General features: G+C 35.3%; 1 pseudogene; it reads left to right on the plus strand.

Moving 5' to 3' along the window:
- LOC122123402 overlaps positions 1-19,860 on the plus strand; it is a 94,843-nt pseudogene that overhangs the window by 17,374 nt on the left and 57,609 nt on the right.

A 19,860-nucleotide genomic window follows, 5' to 3' on the forward strand; every position in this document is an offset into this window, starting at 1 on the left:
ACAACAAAAAAAATCAGCTTACCATCAGTTCTTGAATTTATTTCTGGACAGTAGTTTCTTTTCTATGTATTTATATGTTTATCCTTAGACCAGTACCACAATATTTAGATCATTGTAACTTTCTAGTAACTTTTGCAGTTATGAAATGTGTCTTCCAACTTTGTTCTTGTTTTTCAGGATTGCCATGTTAATTTTTTTTGGGGGGGTTCCGGTCATGGGGCCTGAACTCTGGGCCTGGGTGCTGTCCCTCAGCTCTTCAGCTCAAGGCTACTGCTCTACCACTTGGGCCACAGCGCCACTTCTGGCTTTTTTTCTTTTTGCTTATGTGGTACTGAGGAATTGAACCCAGGGCCTCAGGCATGCAAGGCAAGTGCTCTACCACTGAGCCACCTTCCCAGCCCCGCCATGTTAACTTTTTGAGTCATGTTTTAGTATAGAAAATTGTATAGCTTTAATTCTATTCTTGTAACTGATAATGAAATTATCTTTTCATATAATAATTAATAACATGCCACAGAACTAGCATTTCTATGTAAAATATATTTTGAGAGGATGAAAAGAAGTGAGTATAGAGAGTATTTAAGTGCTACAGATGAATTTAAGGCCTTAATGTTATGAAATCATTATCAAATATAATTTTGGTAATTGGGTAAACAATGGTACTAGCATCACATTTTTCATTGAATCTTAATATCCTTGTTTTTGTTATTGTTCTTTTTAAAATTCATATGGAAATTTCAAACATAAATGAAAGTCAAGAGTACTATAGTGAACCCCCACATGCCTATTGCTATAACAGTTATGAGCTATGGCCAATATTATCCTATGAATACCTACCTTTATGTCCCTGTTTGATGCTGATGCTGATGATTATTAACAACCAGTGATCAAGCATACTGTAATTAGGCAAATCTTGTATAAAAGCATTAAACTACCCAACATTTAATCAATGACACAAACTCTCCCAAATTGACTCCATATACATATATACTGAGACATATGCAATACACACATCCTCTCTCAGACATGGTATGATTTTATCCTTGAATATTTGAGTTGATATTTTAGAAATATAAAGTTTTGAAAGTATCACTCATTATCACATTAAAAGATAGGAACTCCTGAGTTTTATCAAACATTCCAATTTCTTCATTTCTAGTTCATTGTTTTGAATCTTCAGATTGATCTGTGAATATTTACTAGCTTCATCTTCTATTAAAATGCTTATTTGAAAATAATATGCTTATATAGGATATAAATTCAGATTTTTACTTTTAAAATATAAACTTTCTTACGTACTATTCTTATCTTTCTGGATTTAAATTTTGTTTACACCAGCTAGGCATAATAGCATGTATCTATAATCCCACCACTTGGAAAGCCAAGGCAGGGGAATCGTGAGTTCCAGGCCAGCTGGGCCTGGAACATAATGAGACCCTATTTAAAAAAACCAAAAATGCCACATGTGGGTGTGTATGCTTATAGTTTTAGCATTTGGGAGGCTGAGACAAGAAGATCATGAGTTTAAGGCTACATAGTGAGATCCTGTCTAGATATATAGTGAGACTCTGTCTCAAAAAAACCAAACCAAATAGACAAAACCTACTTATCTTTAAACTGAAAAGAATCAGAGATGGATAGATGAGGGCTAGAGAAAGAAAGATATTAACTAGGGACTTAAAGAGCTGTGACTAGGCACTGGTGGCTCAAGCCTGTAATTGTAGCTAATCAGCAGTCTGGGATCTGAGGATTTAGGTTTGAAACCAGCCCGTGCAGACAAATCATAGAGAACCTTTATCTCTAATTATCCAGCAAAAAGCAGAAGTGGAGGTGTTGACTCAAGTGGTAGAATGCCAGTCTTGAGGGGGAAAAAAAGGAACACTTCAAGGCCTTGTTTTCAAGCCTTAGAATTCTCTTTCTCTCTCTCTCTCTCTCTCTCTCTCTCTGAAACTGCAGCTTAAATGATATAAATAGTAGGTTATAATCCTGAAATATAGTGATCCATATCTACTTTAAATACAAAAGTTTGTGTTCAATTTATTTTTAGACAACAACTCTAAGAGTGAGGAAATTAGAAGAAAGCATTGAAGCAGAAAGAGCAGCACATTTGGAATCAAAATTTAATTCTAAAATAATTCAGGTAAAATGCCAAACATATTTTGGGCATGAATTTAAGTTGTAGCAGCTGGGAACACAGCACTCTAAGAACAGTATGTTAATGAGTAACGTTTTGTTATGCACTGTTTTATCTAGGATAAGGTTACAGTTGGAGATACAGACATTAGTTGAAGAGTTGGTGCATGGCAGCTTTCAGGGAAGGTCTCACCTACTGTCCATTTTTGTGAAGTTTTGTGTCATCTATGGCTGCATTTGTGCTATAGTGGCAGAGTGAGATATTGCCTGGGTATTATTCTGCCCTTTGTCAGTGTGAGGAAACACCTGAGGGAAGTAATTAAAAATTGCAAAGAATTTTGTTGGTTTGTAGTTCTGGGGGCTCCATTCCATGATTGAGTGGCCTCATTTGTTGGGACCATATCATAGTGGGAATGCATGGTGGAACAAACTTCTCACTTTATGAGCCAAGATGTAGAATAACAGAGATGGCAGGGCAAGGTCCCTTTGAAGACATTCTTTCCCCAGCAGCCTAAGATCGACCTAAAATTTCTAGCACCTCTTAATAGTGCCTTCCTGGGATAGTCAACATTGAAACTGTAGAAGCTTGCAAACCGTCTTACTTTTTGGCCCTTGGTAAAATTTGCTGATGAGAGTGTCCTTTTATTTTTGTCCTTTCATTTTTTGAGTTTAAAGTAGGGGTTTGAACTCGGGAATTTGTGCCTGCTATTTTCCACTGGTTATCTTTAGGATAAGGTCTTACTTCCCATTTTGATATGTGCCTGAGCCACAGTCTGCCTATTATGGGCTTCCCGTGGTGCTAGGATACAGGATTGCACCACTGCATTCAGCTTCCTTTCCACCAAGAAGGAGACTTAGGGAGTTTTCTGCCTTGGTTGGCCTGGCACTACAGCCAGTCTTAACCTCTTACACAGTTTGGATGGCAGGTGAATAATACTGCATCCAGCTATGAGTCTGAAGGTAAAAAGATAAATGAGCTTCATTTGTTTGTTTGTTTTTTTGGGTCCGGTCATGGGGCCTGAACTCTGGGCCTGGGCGCTGTCCCTCAGCTCTTCAGCTCAAGGCTAGCGCTCTACCACTTGAGCCACAGCGCCACTTCTGGCTTTTTTCTTTTTGCTTATGTGGTGCTGAGGAATCAAACCCAGGGCCTCTGGCATGCAAGTCATGCGCTCTACCACTGAGCCACCTTCCCAGCCCCATGAGCTTCATTTGGAGCTCATAACTCATTATCTCTGTCTATCAATCAATCATCTATCTATCATCTACCTATCATCTCTCTATGTAGGCCTACAAATACACAGACAGAAATAGATAATACTAAAATATTGTGGGAGCATAATAAAGAGAGAGACTAAGTCTACGAGGAGAATTAAAATGGTGGCAATCCAAGAGAAGTATCCTTTTCTTTATGTTTTAGAAAATGAGAAGGAATTTCTGAAAAAGAACTCAGCATTTTGACTAGTGCCTGTGTACTAATTTTAACCTATAGACTGTATTTTTGGTAGACATATATTTTTATTTTTATTTATATATGTAGATATACATATAGAGACAAAGGCATTAAACACACACATATAGGAAATAGCCCCAATTTCCCTTACAGCATTTAAGCTAAGAGAAAACAGACAAGAATCTTATTTAAACTTTCTTCCCATGTAATATTTACAGTGTCATGTATATAGTAGATATAAATGTACATATATAAAAAAAATGGATTGGGAAGGTGGCTCAGTGGTAGAGTGCTTGCCTTGCATGCCTGAGGCCCTGGGTTCGATTCCTCAGCACCACATAAGCAAAAAGAAAAATATATACATATATATACATGTATATGTATATATATATATACAAATAATACACATATTAGTCTTTTCGTGAATATTATGTTTCATACAGATACCATCGTAAAACCGTTTAACTGTGTTTAATCCCTCCTATCCTTCACCTTCACTATGTTTCTCACAGGATTATTCAAAACAAAACCCCAATTATATTATTCACCTACATAAAACCTCCAGTGGTGTCCCACCTTCCAAAGGATCAAAGTCATGCTCATGTATATACAGCTACTGCTCTCCCAGCCCTGGATCCCCATCATACATGACCTGCCTTCACAGAGCCTCCCATGCTTCCCCTCAATCTTCAGTTCTTCCAGAGCTGAAATGAGTTACAGGTATCACCAGATTCCTTTACTGGCAGCAACAGTGCCTTTATTCCTATTGGTAAAGTTGATGCCACAGTGAAATAGTTATAGTGTTTTTTTACAGATTCCACTGAAGAAAATAACTGGGATCATATGTTCTCTGAGAATCCTTATTTTACACACACACACACACACACACACACACACACACACACACACACACACACACACACACACAGCAGAAGAATGCAAGGAAATGACGAATTAGTGAACTCCTAGAAAATGTTGCATAATACAATTAGTTGCAGTTCAAACCCGCTCCTGGTTCTCTACCCAGTGGAAGTGTATATGCCTGTTTTTATAGATAAAGTTTTAGTGGAAGCTAGCCAACCCAATCTATTTCTTCACATAGCTGCTTGCTAAGACCAAGAGCCTATGGCTCATGAAACACAAAATGTTTGTCTCTGTTTCTTTACAGAAACATCTGCTGACCCTGCAGGGTAAATCCACTTAAGTGTGTTTGTTATTTTGGGGGAATACTGTGCAATGTGACATGGCAGAACTTAGGGAAGAGTTTTGAAATAATGTTGGGAAGGTATGACAAGGAATAGTAAAAGTTGTTTTTCATGGAAAGAAACAGAATTATTTTATTGTAGTTCCAAATTATACTTTTTATTATCTTTAGTTGTACAAAGGGAATTTAATTCAAAATGTCATTATATGAGTGCAGTGCTTCTTGATCTATATCTTCCTTTTCCTCATTCTCCCCCATCCCTCCCAACTCCACCTGTCCCCTCAATTTTCCTAGTTTCATAGAATATACATTGAATATTGTAATTACATTCCCTCTCCCTTGCTTCATCTCTTCATTCATTTCTCTCCCTCTCCTTGTCTCCCCACTATACTCTTTAAGTACCAGCTTTCTAGTATTTTTGTTTTTTTAAGCTGTGAGTTGTTCTAAGGAGTTACATCTTTGAATTCTCCCCTGAATATACTATACTTAGGTTAATATATTTATGTACATATGCATATGACCCCACATAGATTTATATATCTATAAATTTTATATAAATAAAAATAATAAATTACACATATAAATATATACTATATGTTTAAATTACATCTAACTTCCATATATGAGAGAAAACATGCATCCTTGTCTCTGGTCCTGACTCATTTCTTTCTTTCTTTTTTTTTTGGTCGGTCATGGGGCTTGAACTCAGCCTGAGCGCTGTCCCTGCGCTCTTCAGCTCAAGGCAAGCGCTCTACTGCTTGAGCCACAGCGCCACTCCCAGTTTTCTGGTGGTTTATTGGAGATAAGAGTCTCATGGATGTTCCTGCCAGCGCTGGCTTTGAACTGCGATCCTCAGATCTCAGTCTCCTGAGTAGCTAGTATTACAGGTGTGAGCCACTGGTGCCCAGCAACTCATTTCTTTAAATATAGATTTTTCCCCCCAGATTAATCCATTTCTTTGCAGATGATATTATATCATTCTTCTTACTAGATGAGTAAAAATTCTGTTTTGTTTATATGCTGTATTTTCTTGATCTATTTGTCCATTGAAGGGTATCTAGGCTTTTTTCATATCTCGGCTATGCTAAATAGTGTAGCAATGAACATGGTAGCCAGTGGCTTTACCATATCCTGTGATCTTTTGGATAAAAGCCTGAGAGTAGTTGTTGAATCTCCAAAGAGTAGTTCAATCTCCAAACTAGTTTCCACAGTGATTATACCAATTTACATCCCCACCAACAATATATTATGGTTCCTGCTCCTCTACTTCTGTGCCAGCATCTGTTGTTGCTTGTTTTCTTGATGATGGTCTTTCTAACTAGGGTGAGATGGAATTTCATTGTTTTTATTTACATTTCATTTAAGGCCAGAGATGTTGAGCTCATGTGTTTATTGGCTATTTTTACACTTCTCTGAAATCTTAATTTAGCTCCTTTGCTCATTTATTAATTAGAGGGTTTAGTTTCTTGAGCTCCTTGTATATTCTGTATATGGTAAAGAATTGTGTGTGTAAATCACAATTTGCTGTTGATAAAGTATTTTTAACTGTGGGGCTACCATTTCTTAGCATTTTAAATTTTTTCTTTGTCATCTTGTAGTTACGGATTAGAGACCTTGAAGGAACATTACAAGTAGAAAAGACCAGCCAAGCAGAAGCTGTTGCTGATTTGGAAATGATCAAGAATGAATTCAAAGAAGTTGAAGGTGCATATGAGCGAGAAAAGCTTAATGCAAAAGAGAGTTTTGCAAAACTGGCTTTGTAAGTATTTTCTGGTAAACTTACAAAAATTAATATGAGAGGTTTTATGAGTGTGAATATATTGTGTTTTAGATATAGTTTCTATTAATGTCAATGGTAGATTGGAGGTAAAGAACTTCATAAAATGTAAGTATACTTCCCTCTTATAGGAGAATATGGAAATGCTCTTTGGATTTTGAAGTATCTAAGCAATTCAGTAATGTAGCTATATACTATGTGGTAAATATAGTAATGCATTTTGCATTCTATTTATTAATGGAATACATTGGTTTTTATAATCTTGATTTGTAGGCCACATGGGGAGATAATATTTGAACTTAAACTGCATAAGTAAAAGTAGAAGCGGTGTTAAACATGAGTATGACTCACTGCTTGTGAGCATTGAATAGTTTAATTTCATAAATCTTACATCGTGTTAGGCAGCTACTTTTTAAAATCTCCATTTTATAGATATGAAAACTGAGGCTTAATGAGGATAAGGACACAGTATCTCATAAGTGGCAGAGTTAGAATCTCTGGAACACCTACTGTTCCAACCCTCTTCATTTCAAAGGTTTTTTTTAATCTCGAAAACTGTATGAAAACCTTTAAGAAGTTTACAATTCTTTAACATATTTCCAGAAATCAACTCAGTAGACATTTAAAGCCATTTTTTTCCACAGAGAATAAAATTAATAATACCCATTCTATATTACATGACAATAGGTTGGTAGGTTATTAGAGTTAATGTGTTCATTTTTAATCTTAGTTTCTATTTATGACAAATAGATAATTTTCTGTATACAGTGGCAATAAAAACTCATAAAATAACTTACAATACATAATTTAAAGAGAAATACAACTGAAATAGGGCTGTAATTTTTCTAGTATGGAAAAATCATAAAGATAGTATATTAAAAAATAAAGTTTTAAAACACTTTTTTTTGAGGTACTGGGTCTGAACACAAGGCTACTTGCTACTGTGCAATCTGCTTTAGTATTGAGTCATATCTCCAGCTCTTTCATGCTTTACTTACTTTTTAGATAGGGTCTCATACTTTTAACCCTATAATGGGCCTTAGATTTGCATCCTTTTACTTATGCCTCTGAGTAGGTATGATTACAGGTTTGTCTTCTGGCTTATTTGATGCACAGGGGGTCTTATTAACTTTTTGCCCTGGGCTGGCCTCATTGGCAGCCCTCCAGATAATCTCTCCAGTATGCTGGGATTACAACCATGGCTGGCTGAAGTTGGAAAAATTTTAAACTATTATTTTTTAATTGTGATTGCTTTTACCCATAATACATAATTTCTTTAGTTTTGATTTGGTGCTGGAGATAGTGTCTAGGCCCTCATACATGCTAACTATGTGCTCTACCAATGAGCTTCACCTCTAGACCAAGTCATGTTTTATATATATACATATATATGTATATATTTCTTTCTTTCTTTCTTTCTTTCTTTCTTTCTTTCTTTCTTTCTTTCTTTCTTTCTTTCTTTCTTTCTTTCTTTCTTTCTTTCTTTCTTTCTTTCTTTCTTTCTTTCTTTCTTTCTTTCTTGGTCAGTCGTGGGGCTTGAACGCTGGGCTTGGGTGCTGTCCCTTAGCTCTTCAGCTCAAGGTGAGCTCTGTACCACTTGAGCCACAGCACCACTTCCAGTTTTCTGAGTGGTTTATTGGACATAAGAGTCTCACGGACTTTCCTGCCAGGGCTGGCTGAGAACTGTGATCCTCAGATTTTAGCCTCCTGAGTAGCTAGGATTACAGGTGTGTGCCACTGGTGCCTGGCTATATATATTTTTTGGGCCAGTCTTTGTGCTTGAACTCAGGGCGTTGGCACTGTCCCTAAAATATTTCTCTCAAGGCTAGTGATCTACCACTTGAGGCATGGCTCCACTGGCCTTTGCATAATAATTGGAATATAGTCTCACAGATTTTTTCCTTGCCAGGCTGGCTTCAAACTGTGATCTTCAAATCTCAGACTCCTGAGTAGCTAAGATTACAGGCATGAGCCACTGGCTCCTAGAAATGTCTATATCTTAAGCTGCAGTTTTAAATTACATTTTCTCGCTTTTTCTAGTATGATATTCTGTGTATGTTATTCTAAAAACTTAGTTTTCTTGAACTACTGCTTGAATATACACATTTGCTAAATTTCAATGTGTTCAAATGTTATTTTGCATTATAAATATACTTGAAGGGCTTTTATAGAAACTATAGTGCAGGTTTCTTTTCTTTTCTTTTTTGCTTGACATAATGATTAGGAATGAAACCAAGAAGTCTGATTAAGCTCCTAATAACTACAGTCTTTCTAACAATGAAATAATAGTCATCTATGGAGAACAAATAAATTCCTTACCATGGGAAAAATCAAAGAAGGTAGATAATTCTCTGTCATAATGTTGAAAAAGAGACTGATGCAAAGGTTAGAGGAATTTTAAGATGCCTTTTCTAAGAATTTCACACATATACTATTCTAATTAGCCCTCCAAAGCAAAGTTTTTCCTTAAGTTTAGTTTGTTGTTATTAATATTTTGACACATTGTATTTCACTCAAATTTTATATTATAATAAGCATCACGAGATAATTTTAAGTACTAATTACTTATTCCAACAAGCAGTACCAGTCTCTCTGTCTCTTTTTTTTTTTGGCCAGTCCTGAGGCTTGAACTCAAGGCCTTCTTTTGCTCAAGGCTAGCCTTCTTATCACTTGAGCCACAGTGCCACTCCTGGCATTTTCTGTGTATATGGTACTGAGAAATCAAACCCAGGGCTTCATTCATGCTAGACAAGTACTCTACCACTAAGCCACATTCCCAGCCCAAGCAGTTCTAATCTTTAATGCCTTAACATGTCTTCGTTATGGATTAGATATGAAGTGTCCCTCAAAAGGTTCGTGTTTTGGAAGTTTGGTCACTGGCTGGTGATATTACGGTAATATGATTGGATCATGAGGGCTCTGACCTCATCACTCTTTTTCTTTTTTGTAGTATTGGGGTTTGAACTCAGGTTCTTGAATTTGTGAGGCAGGTAGGCAGGTGGTCTACCACTTGAGCCCTTATCTATTTTTTTTTAATTTCTGTGTGATTATGCTTTAAGTGAAATAATAATAAACAAAAATTAAGTAATAATGAAAGACTTTAAGTCATTTAATAGTTGCCTAGACATTTGTTTTCTCCCATCCTATGTCATCTCATTTCATAATTTCTTTCTTTGTATATAAAATGAAAATGACTTACATTTCTATTATGTGTAGTTTTAGAAGGAATGCTATGGCTTGAGGGATGTTATTTCATTTTCTACCTGTACTCCTGCTTTTCAGAATCTTACTTAAAATATTTTAAATGATTTCTAAACTCACAAACTCTCAAAGATAAATTTTTCAAAGAAATTCTAAGTTTTGGTTAATGTTTTCCAAAAAGACATTTGATCAGATTTTAGATCTTTAAGGTAAATCATACCTTTAATGTATAATTTTGGGATTATGAAATGTTAAGGTAGAATATTGCTTTATTTATTATGAAGACCTGAGAAAGCAATTGGTAATAATGAGCTTATAAAGTAAATGCTGCCAGAACTTTGCTAGTAGTTAAAGCTGCTCCTTTTTGTTGATTTGGGAAATAAGCTTATCCTTTAGTGGGAAATGAGTAGGAGGGCTATCCAAGCAGGAAAGTGGAGTGTCAGAAGCTTATACTTCTATAGGCAAAGTTGATTCAGCCTTGTGAATCTGGCTTTGTAACTTAAAGGTGGTAGCCTTACTGTTGTGAAAAGTGACTGTGAGAGAGACCACAGGGTCTTAGGGTAGCTGCTAACAGCAAGAAGGTGGTCAGTGGCATGTGATTCCTAATATCCTCTGGAAGTTTAACAGTATCCATCAAGTCTGAAATCATAAGCAAATATTTTCCTAATCGTACCTTATAATATATGATGAAATAAAAGTATTTATGTATTTTTGTACTTTAAGGACACTATAAATATATTCTTTGTTCTCAGTATATGAAATTTCATGGTAATGTGTCCAGCATGAATTGTTTATTATCTTCTTTCAATTTAAGAGATTCAGTTATTTCATTTCAGGGAAATTTCTTTCTTTCTTTCTTTTTGGTCGGTTGTGGGGCTTGAACTCTGGGCTTGGGTGCTGTCCTTCAGCTCTTCAGCTCAAGGTGAGCTCTGTACCACGTGAGCCACAACATCACTTCCGGTTTCCTAGTGGTTTATTGGAGATAAGAGTCTTATCGGACTTTCCTGCCCAAGCTGGCTTTGAACCATGATCCTCAGATCTCAGCCTTCTGAATAGCTAGAATTACAGGTGTGAATGGGCCACCAGCCCCAGCAGGAAATTTCTTTATGTTGTTACTTTGTTGATTTTTTTGAAATGTTTCCTTTGGAAACTTCCATTATTTTGTATATTGGGACTCTTGGACTGATTTTATTACTTTTACTTTGATTAATTTTTACTATTTTGTTTTACTTTCTGACAGTTATATTAAGTGTAATATCCTTGTAACATCTATTCCTTGTAAATATGCTGGTCTTAAAGCCAGCCAATTTACCTTGGAGTATCTTTATCCAAAAGAAAATACATAAAAGAATTAGTTTGCCCTAGAATTGTTTGTATTGCCCCCCCACGGAGAAAGAAATGGTGACTGTTCAACTGAAGTCAGGTGATCTTGAAAAAATTAGGTCCTTATTTGATTATAGCTGGACTGGAAGTGGTGCTGTCTCAAGCGCTCACCTTGAGCTGAAGAGCTGAGGGACAAGTGCCCAAGCCCAGAGTTCAAGCTCCACGACCGACCAAAAAAAAAAAAAAAAGAATTGATTATAGCTGGACTGTGGATTTGGTTATACCAAATCATCTTCTGTTCTATATTACAGGCTAAAAATAAAAGAGAATTAGTCTACCACAGTTAGTAGGAAGACTGCAAGTTAAAATAGTGGCAACATTATTTGAGTTAAGTTATACATTTGGTGCATTATCTCAGTAAATTTTAAGCTATGATATTGATAGGTTGTCTTTCATCATATGTCTACACAAGAATCTAAACACAGTTTAATACCAGTCTGAGCAACATTGAAATAGGAAGGCGATTATTTTGAAAAGAAATTCATTTGTAAAAACAAAGGAGGAGGCAACAATGCTTGATAAGAAATGTACTCATTAACTTGCTCATGTAACTGTAACCCCTCTGTATAGTATTTTTCACAATAAAAACTTATAAAAAAGAAGTTCATTTGTCTTTAAAGTTAACACTAATATGTTTTGATTATTCTTCCTTTTGGATATTTTACCTAATGCTTGAGTAGACTTTCAGGAATAAAATATTTGTTCCATTGATATTGTTGTACATTAATTTTAAAATGATTTCTTAATCTTAATCATTTTCTTAGGATTTTCTTAGCCCAGAGGGAGTTTCTGAACTAATCTGTGGTGAATGGGTTTTGTTTGTCAAAAATAATACCAACAGTACCCAAATCTGTTTTGCCTGTAACATTGGACATAGTACAAATACCTGCTATCCAAGGGGAAGTATTACTTCTTTACATCTGCCATTTAAGAAAGTATAATTCTTTTAATTAAAAAAAGGAAAAGGGGGATTTAAAATAAATTTTGGCATGCAATCATGATATACATCAGCCACTTGTTTTAAAGGTATATAGTAATAGTTGAAAAATATGATATGACACTTTAACTTTTCAGATTAGAGAGTATTTCTCCCAAAACAAGAAACTAAATGAAGAGATTGAGGAACAGAAGAAAGTAATTATAGACCTTTCAAAGATACTCCAGTATAATGAAAAAAGTTGCAGCGAATTACAGGAAGAACTTGTAATGATAAGAATAAAAATGAAAACCCTATGGCAGTTACTTTATTGGGTCATATTTAATGTGTAGCAAGTTTATTTTCCCCCCTTGCAACGTATCCTGAGATAAAGTGTGGAAGTAATTTTAGTGACATTGGTACAAAATTTCAAGACTGGAAATGCAGATTAAGTCAAAGATGTACATAGTAAAACTTCACTGATTTGGAGTAAGTAGGGAAATGAATTAATTAGTACATGTCCTCCCTTATAGAGTATTTAAAATACATACTCTTTTCTTTTTTAAAGTACATAAAATAATATTACCTAAGTGGAAGGGAATCAGGGTTTATAATCTATAGATCTGATAATTTTGGAAATTTCCTTTTTTAGCTATTTTGTATCTGATCATTCTGTCTCAATTCTCTAATAATCTAGCTTTCACATGATCATATTTTAATTTATAAAATATTGATCTGTTCTTGTCAACTGCTCTTTATTCAAAAAATATCAATGTCTCCTGTATTTTCAGAATGAAGTCTAGCTTCCTATCATAACATCTAAGCTCCTTTCCCCTTTCCTTTTGCATGTTAAATGCTTCTTTTACTTTTTACTTTTAGTTGTCTCAACTGAGTCATATCAGATTACTCTGGGCTTTTAAAACACATATTTTTAAATCTTACATATGTTTGGCCTATGAAAATTTAACTTATGTTTACTTAAATGTTCCTTTTTTGTTTTCTATTAAGAAACTTCTATACATCCTATAATGTCCAGCTCTGAGATTTTGCAATCTGTAAAGCTTTCCAAAGGTCCACTTTCCTTACTCAATTAGTCTACTTAATGTTATAATATCCTTCTCCTGCTGTGTTTCTTTATATTCAACTAAACATTTTTATCAAAATACCAAAATCAGATGTATATAATCTCTTCCAAGAGATTATGAATGCACTAAGATTAACTTAATTTATTTTATTTTCTGGTTTCTTATTAACATAAATGAATTGTACAAAGGTATTTCATTGTATTCTGTCTGTCTGTCTGTCTGTCTGTCTGTCTGTCTATCTGTTTATCCATCCATCCTATAGTACTCTGATCAAACTTACTTTCTATTGTTCTTTATTAACCAATCTTTCTCCTTTCTTTCCTATTTATAAGTTTTTTCTTTAAATTTTTTTTATAAAGATACTGTGCAGAGGGGTTACAGTTACATGAATAAGGTAATGAGTACATTTTCTCTTGAGCATTGTTACCCCTTCCTTTGTTTTTCCCCTATCATCCCTTCTCTCCCCACCGCCCCAACCTATCCCACTTCCTGAAGTTTTCATAGCTAAGATATGGAACCAACTCAGATGCCCCTCAGTAGATGAATGGATCAATATATATATATATATATATATATATATATATATATATATATATACAATGAAATTCTATGCCTCCATCAGAAAGAATGACACCGCCCCATTTGTTTGAAAATGGAAAGACTTTGAAAAAATTATACTAAGTGAAGAAAGCCAGGCACAAAGAAGCATAGGTCCCTTTTAAAAGTTTTTTTTTTTTTTTGTTGGTCATGGGGCTTGAACCCTGGACCTGGGTGCTGTCCCTCAGCTCTGTCAGCTTAAGGCAAGCGCTCTACCACTTGAGCCACAGCACCCCTTCTGGTTCTCTGATGGTTAATTGGGGATAAGAGTTTCCTGGCCTTTCCTGCTCATACTGGCTTTGAATCATGACCCTCAGATCTAAGCCTCCTGAGTAGCTAGGATTACAGGTGTGAGCCACCGGTGCCTGGCCCATTTAAAAGTTTTTAATGGTGTCGTTATAATTCATTTTATATTTGCAGATTTTGTTCCTAACTCAGCAAGTATTTGGTTGATTCAGAACACACTACTCTGCAGTTTGCAGGGATCCTAACAGAGAGTGCATGCTTCTTGTTTTCTTTCTGTCTATAGTCTTCAGATAGTTGGCCATTTCCCTTTTAGTTATGCCCAATAAATCTTAGTGATTTCAGTTATTGAGGAAAATGATTATTACTTTGCCTTCTCAAAAATGTAGAGACTCTGGACTCTAAGAAATAATGGCCAAACCATTGCTGCCTAGATAGAAAGGTATTGAGGGGTTAAATTAAAAGTCTTCAGCATTTTCAAATGGTCTAAAATTGTATGTAGTCTTTATTCATTTCAAGTTATTTTGTAAGTGATTCAATGTGTTTGATAGCATTCTTTGCTCTGTGGATCAGTTGTAGTTTGAATAATTTGATTATGGAGTTTCAGAAATCTAAGAGTCTCTGTATAGTATGTTTTAGTGTGTATTCATTATATTTTACCTTAAATTTAATGGACTGTCCTACTGTATTTTTTTTTTAGTAACCAGTAGAGATTAAATCTAGGACTTTCTGCATCCTTAGCACATAGCTTTATCCTGTCTTTTTTTTTTTTTGTGGGTTGTGGGGCTTGAACTCTGGGCCTAGGCACTGTCCCTCAGCTCTTCAGCTCAAGGCTAATGCTCTACCACTTGAGCCACAGTGCCACTTTCGGCTTTTTTTGTTTATGTGGTGCTGAGGAATTGAACGCAGGACCTTATGCTTGCGAGGCAAACTCTCTACCACTGAGCCACTTTCCCAGCCCCTTCCTTTTTTTTTTTTTAATGGCACTGAAGTTTGATCTTATGTCTTTTTGATTGCTTTGTTTGGCTTGTTTGCTCTGCTAATACTTTACCATTTGAGCCAGATTTGAGCTCCTTTAGTAGTCAAGATTAAAGGCATGAACCACTGGTGCTGACATGCTCTATGTCTTACTTCTTATTCAAGAAGATGGATTACTGGTAGAGAAAAGTATGTTATGGTTGTGTAGATGAGTACTAGATTTTGTCCATTTGCTTGCTAGACATTATTATACTAATAATAAGCCAGAGTTATATTTTAGATCTTGCTTTCACATATGAGAAGAAAATGTGCTATTTGTCTCTCTGACCTTGGTTTACCTCACTTAACATGATCTGTGTTAGATCCATCCATTTCCTTGAAAATGACACAATGTTACTCTTTTTCCACAGAACAAAAATAGTGATACTAGATATTCTGACATTGAAGAGAAGCCTTAAAGTGCATTTTAAAAGCAAAAACAGTAGTATAGTAAGGCATATTTGGAGATAGAGAGGACCACATTGACATAATTTTTGTTATAGAATTTAAAAAATATTTTATTGTTAGGTAGAGCTGATAAACAGGGGGGTTACAGTTACATGAGTCAGGTAATGAGTACAACATTTTTTGAATCATGTCTCCCCTTCTACTCTCACCCAGTTTTCCTTCCCATCCCCACCCACAAGGTGTACATAGTTCATTTTCCATGTAATGTCTAGGAGTACCACTGTTGTATTTATTTACCCTTTGTTCTTCCTTTTCTGTGGCTCCTCTACCCTCCCAAATACAAGCAAACTAACAAACAAGATAAAGGAAAAGAAAAACAGCAACAACAGCAACTAAAAAATATCTCACTTACTTTTCTTGGAGTTCATTTCATAAAATGTTATTATTTTATATGATCACACAAAGCTATTGAGCCTTTGTGATCTGCTTCTATGCATATCCTTCTTTGGCTTCAGTGTGTGAATATCTAGAGATCTATATAATTTATCATGTCCCATTGTATGTATATATATTTACAGAATATTGTTATAGTTTTTTATTTATGTTTTTGTTGTTAATCTTTTGCTGTGTCTTATGTGTCAGACTTTATTCAAAGTGTATGTGTGTTGTACACACATACTATATGTGTTTGTGTGTGTGTTTGTGTGTATAATTGGGTTCAGTACTATCTATGCTTTTAGGTCTCCATTTGGGGAGTGTCTTGGGAACATTTCAAGTATATATGGGGATTACTGTATTTATTTTTCCAGTCCTAGGGCTTGAATTGTGGACCTGGACACTGTCCCTGGACTCCTTTTGCTCAAGGCTAATGCTCTACCACTTTGAGCCATAGCACCACTTCCGGTTTTTTCTATGATTAATTGGAGATAAGAGTCAAATGGACTTTCCTGTCCAGGAGACCCTCATATCCTAGCTTCCTGAGTAGCTAGGGTTATAGGCATGAGCCACCAATGCCTGGCAAGATTGTTGTACTTTATAATGTAATTTTGTTCTGCAATATCTATTCTTCCATTTCTTCTCTACTTATAAACATTGTTTCATGAGTATGTCTGTCTAATAAGCATTTTCATATTATTTATTTATTTTTACATTTTATTTTTGTTGGTCATGGGGTTGAACTCTGGGCTTTGGTGCTGACCTTGAGCTCTTCAGCTCAAGGTGAGTGCTCTACCACTTGAGCCACAGCACCACTTCCATTTTCTGGTGGCTAATTAGAAAAAAGAGTCCCACAGACTTTCCTGCCTGGGCTGGATTTGAATCTCAATGCTCAGATCTCAGACTCCTGAGTAGCTAGGATTACAAGTGTGAGCCACAGGCACCTGGCCTAGTTAACTTTTATTTTTTTTCTTTTTTTTTATTGTAAAGATACTATACAGAGTGTTACAGTTACATGAGTGAGGTAATGAGTACACTTCCTATTGAACATTGTTACCCCTTCTATTGTTTTCCCCCTACCATCCCTTCCCTCCCTACTAGTTAGCTTTTAAACAAGTATATGTTTTTCTCATTAAAACAACAAAAAACTTCTCTGTTTTCATTTACCAAGAAAGGGTGTCTGAAGTTTTATTTCCACTTACTCAACTTTCACTTGGTTAGAAAAAAATGAGACATGTTCATTTGAAACTCTTTTGTACACCTACTTAAAGGTTAACATATTATTAAACAAGAGTCTTACCCTTTCTTCCTACTTATTCCATTCTTTGTTGACTGTATTACTGTGAAATTTTTATCAGAGTTACTAATGACTTCATGCCCAGTAAACATCATTTTGCCTGACCTTTCTGGGGCATTGGACATAGCTGACAACTCTTTCCTTGAAATGACATCATACATTTCTGTTTTCCTTTTCCTCTTTTGATCTTCATAGTTTGCTGTGAAATGCTGGAATTCTTCAGAATTTGTACTAGCGTCTTTTACTTTCCTTCAAATACTCTAAAGGCAAGTTTCAGACAATATTTGTAGATGATTCCCAAATTTATATCAGGCCTCCCTCTGGGCTTTGCATTGGTATGTTTAGCTACTTTTGCTATTTTTCTACTTTGTTCTTTGTTCACTCATTTAAGACCTGATAGTTATAGGAATTGTACTGGAACTAGAAGTGTCTTATGTATCTGACCAAAACAGAATTCATAATTCATATCCCTTGCTTATGAAAATAAGCAAACATACCACCTAAGACCTTTTCTGTATCTCTTATTTTTGTTCAACTGCTGACATCCATCTAGTCCTTTTAGTTTGTAAACCCTGGATTAATCTTGATTTCTCTCTCTCTCTCTCTCTCTCTCTCTCTCTTTCTCTTTGTCCATCATGGGGCTTGAACTCTGAGCTTGGGTGCTGTCTGTGCACTCCTCAGCTCAAGATAAGTGCTCTACCTCTTGAGCCACAGTACCACTTCCATTTTCTGGTGGTTAATCAGAGATAAGAGTCTCAGAGACTTTCCCTAGGCTGGCTTTGAAACTTGATCCTCAGATCTCAGCCTCCTCCTGAGTAGCTAGGGTTACAGGTGGGAGCCACAGAGGGTGCCTGGCCTTTTCTCTTCTTTTAGCTCAGCACTTGAGCTATCATTATCCAATCCACTGGAATCCAATTAATATAGTCTAAATGAAGTATCACTAAGGGCTGGCCATTATCTTTTCTAAGTATCTTCCCAGCACACCTAGAATTCCCATTACTCCTAGTATCATAGACCAAACTACCACCACTTGACTTGTGAAGTAGCTTCTAATTGGTCCTAACTGCATTCATTTTCAGCTACCATCTGGCAGTTTGCCATATGGGTGTAAGCATGAATTTTTAAAGTATTCCTTTAATTCATCTGTCCAATTTTTTATCTGTAAAATTTCTTACTGTGAAGATAAGATTTGCTGTGTATAGAATAATGTGAAGTGCTAAATTCTCAGTAAATTATTAATGAAACATCAGTTGTACATTAAGCCAAATAAGGTATGATTAAAACAAAATTTTATTAGATTTGAATGGAGTAATATCTTACTGATACTTATTTGTATTATATATGTTCACACTGAGATATGGCACTTTCAGTATGTGATCATACTATATGTGATTTTTCTTAATTAAAAGGCTAAGAAGCACCAAGCCTTCCTAGTAGAGACATGTGAAAATAATGTGAAAGAATTGGAATCGATCTTGGACAGTTTTACTGTGTCGGCCCAGTGGACATCAGGTTAATTGAAGGTATAAAATGACAGATGCATCTGTCAATGTTCCAAAGTCACTACATTTTGGGAATTCTGCAGATGTTTCTTATAGTCCCTCATCTCAACATGTTTTGATTTGATGACATGACAAGAGCAGTTCTCACAGAAGTAATTTGGCCTAGCTGACTGGGAAAGAGTGACGGAGTGTGGACCTGCTATAGTCCTCCCAGAACTTGATTTACAAATGTTGGGGGTCTATATGATTGGACAGATAAGGGCTCACTTGCTGTGTTCTGAATCCAACTGAGAAAGAATTCCTTACAGTACACCTGCAAGGGGAACAGATGTTTCCATCAAACTGAATCAAATTCTGAGCCAACCTTCAGCAACTTAAAGGTTATACATTCAACAGGTTATGTAGGACATAGATTGTAACTGCATATCCTCTAATATTGCTTTTTAAACTGAATCTTGGATTCATTTTCTACTGTCATATATATGATTATATAACTATAACTATATATATATATATATATATATATATACATACTTATACACACATATAAACTCGTGCTTAGACAAAATATTTTGGTTTGAGTTTTAGTCTACATAGTATAATCAAGAACTGTAACAGTCTTCTATTAGGTAGAAATATTTTGGGAACTAGCAAAAGCATTAGTTGCCAAATGAATTCTGTTCTACTTTAATTTTGTGTGATTATGCCAATATGTATGCTATACTAGCTTTGACTTAATATTTGTACTTTTTTGCCTTCAGTTTTCTTGCTGTACTGTTACCCTTAAATTAATTAGTTGTTTTAAGATCCAATTTTTTATTCAAAAGACGTATACAGTGAGATTGCTTACATTTTAAAATTGAGCCAAACAGTAATTTGGCACATGAGGTTTTAGAAAGGATCTAATCAAGTCTTATATTTTACCTTTTACATCTATAAATTTCTGTTGGTGAACAGTTGGAAATCTAATTTAATTTGCTATTTTTTGAGTCTGCACTTTATTCTTCAAGTGTTTTCAGCAGTAATTTTCGTAAATTAATGAGTATTTTTCTTCGCTTTTATTTTAACATTTTCCCAAAGCATCAGCATTTCATGGTTTGTTATGGTGGGAAAATCAAAGCATATCAAATTAACATTAAAAACAAAGTATCCAGTTTTCAATTATATTTGGTAAGGCTTTGGAGGTAGCCAGATATTGTGGTGCATGCTTAT

Source organism: Dipodomys spectabilis, unplaced genomic scaffold (genome assembly GCF_019054845.1).
Source record: "Dipodomys spectabilis isolate Male_0828 unplaced genomic scaffold, ASM1905484v1 ptg000228l, whole genome shotgun sequence".
NCBI lineage: Eukaryota > Metazoa > Chordata > Mammalia > Rodentia > Heteromyidae > Dipodomys > Dipodomys spectabilis.